General features: G+C 41.3%; 1 pseudogene; it reads right to left on the reverse strand.

Moving 5' to 3' along the window:
• The window catches only part of LOC116524318, a 1,054-nt pseudogene extending 250 nt beyond the window's left edge, over positions 1–804 (reverse strand).
• Positions 805–4,953: the final 4,149 nt, after the last annotated feature.

A 4,953-nucleotide genomic window follows, 5' to 3' on the forward strand; every position in this document is an offset into this window, starting at 1 on the left:
TTTTTTTGTAGCTTTAGTAGAGACGGGGTTTCACCATGTTGACCAGGATGGTCTCGATCTCTTGACCTTGTGATCCACCCGCCTCGGCCTCCCAAAGTGCTGGGATTACAGGCTTGAGCCACCGCGCCCGGCCTTGTTCCAGTTGTTGAACCAAATGGAGCAGAGTGGCTGGGTCTGTTTGTAGAACTTTGGTGTTGTGATCTCCATTTTGATTAAGGTGTAGCTTTATAGTCACTGCTGGTTTAATCTGTTGCCTGAGACTTCTACTTGCAAGCTGTACATCTAGTCGCCATTCAAGGTTATGATAACTGGGAAGACTTGGTGCCAGTTCACTGAGAATAGTTCTGATCTCTTTTCTGTTGCCCAGATAAAGCTGAAGCAACAATTGTTTAATTCTTCAGAGAATCCCAGAACAAAAACAGAGTCTTGAAAATCCAGTTCAGAAATCATGAGCTTTGAGCTCTCAGTGAGGAGATACGTTAATCCTTCCACACAATGCTGTACAGTGTCACTACTCACATTGAGTTTTCTGGCGGCGCCTTCGTAGATTTTTTTGGGTTTGCGCCGCGCCTCAGGAATTCCACAGCAATCCTCCCAAACTCGGCGACCACTGCAATGAAAGTCAGGCTGCTGAGTGCCGGGCGCTGCCTTTGGACCTCCTCCCCAGCCCACAGAACACCGCCGCGGCTCCCCCTGACCCGCGCTGTCCACTTGAGGCAGGAAGGCCAGGTGCTCCTTATGCTCCTCAGACAACTCCAGCAGCATCTTCGCTGGCCTACGATTTCACCCGGCAGCGCGGATCCCGACTTCCTATTGACCACAGTTTTAAGGATAGTCTTGACTTTAGAAAATTTGTGGGAGGGATGGGCACGGTGGCTCGTGTCTGTAATCCTAGAACTTTGGGAGGCTGCGTAGGTGGATCTCCTGAGGTCAGGAGTTCGACCAGCATGGCCAACATGGTGAAACCCTGTCTCTACTAAAAATACAAAAATTATCCTGGTGTGGTGGCGTGTCTAATTTCAGCTACTTGGGAGGCTGAGGCAGGATAATGGCTTGAACCTGGGAAGCAGAGGTTGCAGTGAGCTGAGATTGCACCACTGCACTCCAGCCTGGATGACAGAGTGGAACTCCATCTCAAAAAAAAAGAAAAAAGAAAATTCGTGGGAAAAAGATTTTGCTGGTAGGTATGACTCAAAAGTGGAAATGGGGTTTCCAGATCCATACTCCCAAGGCTATTGCTAAGAAGATGTCTCTCTTGCCTGGAATATGAAAAATAACTATGTCAATTTGCTGAAGTCTTTAAAGGAAATTCATCTAAAATATCAGTTAATGAATCCCAACTCCATGGTCAAAAATCCTTAGACTTGTTAAACTGAAGTCCTCCTATCCTACACAATTTTACAATGAAGCTTTGTCCCTGATCTAAAAGTATCGTGTGTATGATTTTCTTATCAAGAGACAATTAACTAACACCAGACATCAACACCTCTCTCAACCTCTTTAAACAATTGGCATCAAATTATTTCTTTTCTTGTGGAAATTAAAAAGGAAATCACTAACAAATGCTACCGAATTACCGATTACAAAATTTTGCTTTCCTATTTGATAGTGGGCTTACAAATACTAGCATTTTTTTTTCCTGGTTATACTATCAGGAGTTTGACAATTTTGATGGGACATTTTCCACCAATAACAAAGCTATTTGTTCACCTGCTTTGACACCTTCAAAAGGAGTATCATGCAATGACCTTAGTTTTGTTTTTCTGTACAAATAGAGAACTATATGTAAAACAAGCATACATTTTGTGCCACGAGCAGTACATTTCCATTATTATTACTATGTAGATAAATTCTCAAAGAAAAATAGAAATTTCATTTTATTAAGCTTTTGTACATTTTGTTTTGTTTTTACAACTTGGCTGCCTATCTGCCTTTATAAAGGTAATACTTACTCAATATCATGTTAAAATAAAAGATTTATGTCTAACTGAATAAGCAGCATAATTATTTTGTCAGAGAGTCATGAAAATGAACATTTTCTTAATTTTTTGGAATGGTGTAGTTTTTACAAGCTCTGCAAAGATATCATTCAGATAAGGTCACACCAAATAGAAGTTTTGCTCATTGGATTAAAAATAGATCAGCTCAGTGACTCAGCATGTAGCTTATTGCAGTTGCCTGCTGAGAACATCCTAATTCTTCCTTGTACTACATTACAGTGGAGTACTCATGTGGCTTTATGGGGATTAGCTTATTTAGCTATTAGAAATAAGATCACAGTATATCTAGGACATTTTGTGAGATACAATGACACTGAGTATTATGGGTCAAATTCTGATTAAGTATACATAAGCATATATTCAACCTATCTATTTAAATTCCTTTTATTAAGAGTGTTACGGGTAACATTCTGGTTAAGTATAAACAAGCACATAGTCAAAATAATAATTTAAGTTTCTTTTAATAAAGTTACAGTAATATTATGGCTAAATTAAAAGTGAATGGTGGAATCAGGTTACAGAGAGAACTTAACAGTGCTCTGATTTCTAGGGCAATGCCTGCTTTATTATATCGTTAAACTTCCTATCTGATTCTGCTGCTGTGTGGGAAACCTTGGTGGGGAAAAGGGGCTTTAATATATCTCTTTTTTTTAAATACCAATGAAGGGAATCAGAATATGCCACTTCAATATGCCACTTTGGCATAAGGACTACTTGAGCTTAACATAATTGAGAAACAGCAGAAACAGGAGAAGCTCTTCGTCTTTCTCGTATCTGCCTAGAAGCAGGGCATAAATTTTCATTTGTAAAAGTGTCCCACTCTCTCATATAAGGGAGAGGAGGATGACTCCAGAGACAACTCTTTTCACCAGGGACAACTTGAATCTGCATAACAAACCTTACTAAACAACTTTATTTACCATACATTTCCTAGTCACCTTCCCACAGTTTACCCCTCTATAACCCAAAATGCCCTTTTTCTTTGTCTAGTCGCTTGTCCACAATTTATTGCCCTTTGTTAAAATGGTATATAAGCCCTCAGGTCTAATCACTTGTTTGGGTTTTCACTTCTTGCTGTGAATCCCCTTGCACATAAAATAAAATTTGTATGCCTTTTCTTCTGTTAATCTGCTTTTGTCAGTTTAATTTGCACATTCCAGGTAAGGAACTTAAGAGTGCAGAGGAAGATTTTTCTACTTCTTTTGTTTTTTATTTTTATAAAGATGGGGTTTCACCATGATGGCCAGGCTAGTCTTGAACCCCTGACCTCAGGTGATCCACCCACCTTGGCCTCCCAAAGTGCTAGGATTATAGGCATGAGCCACTGTGCCCCGCAAGTCTTTTCTACTTCTATATCCACACTCAGGCAGTGACCAGGAAAAGTTATCTCTAGGCCCAGTCAAACAGTCTTATGCACTAATGGAAGTTCTTCTAAAAGGAGACAAGAAGAATAGAAGACCCATTCTCCCTCCAAAATATCTCCCTCCAAATTATTGGCTATCAATAGGGAATCACTGGGCCAGGTGTCGTGACTCATGCCTGTAATCCCAGCACTTCAGGAGGCCAAGGCAAGAGAATTGCTTGAGACCAGGAGTTCAAGACCAGCATCCACTTAAAAATCATCTTTGGGCTGGGCACGGTGGCTAATACCTGTAATCCCGGCACTTTGGGAGGCTGAGGCGGGTGGATCAACTGCGGTCAGGAGTTCAAGACCATCTTGACCAACATGGTAAAACCCCGTCTCTACTAAAAATACAAAAATTAGCCAGGCAAGGTGGCATGTGCCTGTAATCCCAGCTACTTGGGAGACTGAGACAGGAGAATCACTTGAACCTTGGAGGCAGAGGTTGCAGTGAACCAGGATCATGCCACTGCACTCCAGCCTGGGTGACAGAGCAAGACTCCATCTCAGAAAAAAAAAAAAAAATCAACTTTGTACAGCTATCCTATGTCAGATGCTGAAGATAAAAAGACGATGCTTCCTTTAGCTCCTGATTTAACAGCTCCCTGAGTAAATAGACAGGTAAATTGTGATGTGAGGGAATAAAGAAAAGTAGGAAGGTCTGAGGTGGGAGAATGCATGTCTTGCATAGCCCTACAACGGAGCATCAGCTTGAGTTAGCCAGGATAGCAGGCCTAGGAGAAGGAGCAGTTTGAGGGTGCTAGAGGCTTTGAAGGGAAGAATAAAATCAACACAGGGTTCTGGGAGGGGCAGAAAATGAGCTTCATTCTCACAAAAATTTGGCCTAGAGCTAACTTTGGAAACATCACCTGGTTTAGTCCATCCTCTCTTAGGTTGGGCCTGCAACAAACAGAGGTAACTGAAACCTATCTTTGGCAGGCGGTCTATATTCCTTTAGTATGGCTATTTTTCCTTTAGAATTGGATTTACTGTAATTTCCTCCCACTCCCTGTCACGTGGAGACTTTCCATCTTTGCTAATGTTATTAATTGATAGCAAGAAGTTATGGAAGACTTAATTGATAAGGACTTAAAGTGAGTTCCCTGATAGTAATATTTGCATTTTAACTCTCTCTCTCTCTCTCTCTTTTTTTTTTTTTTTTTTTTTGAGATGGAGTCTAGCTCTCTTGCCCAAGCTGGCGTGCAATGGTGCCATCTCTGCTCACTGTAACCTCCGCCTCAAGGGCTCAAGCAATTCTCCTGCCTCAGCCTCCCGAGTAGCTGGGATTACAGGTGCACACCACCACGCCTAATTTTTGTATTTTTAGTAGAGATGGGGTTTCAACATGTTGGCCAGGATGGTCTCAAACTCCTGACCTCGTGTTCCGCCCACCTCGGTCTCCCAAAGTGCTAGGATTACAAGCATGAGCCACTGCACCTGGCCTGCCTTTTTTAAGATTGTTCAAAGGAGACCCCTAAAACTGCAATCTAAAATCAGACTCTAAGGTTAACTTATAAGATTATTCTTTTTTTTTTTTTTTTTTTTTTTTTT

The sequence above is a fragment of the Sapajus apella genome, unplaced genomic scaffold (genome assembly GCF_009761245.1).
Source record: "Sapajus apella isolate SASKATOON/1434 unplaced genomic scaffold, GSC_monkey_1.0 scaffold44, whole genome shotgun sequence".
Classification (NCBI taxonomy): domain Eukaryota; kingdom Metazoa; phylum Chordata; class Mammalia; order Primates; family Cebidae; genus Sapajus; species Sapajus apella.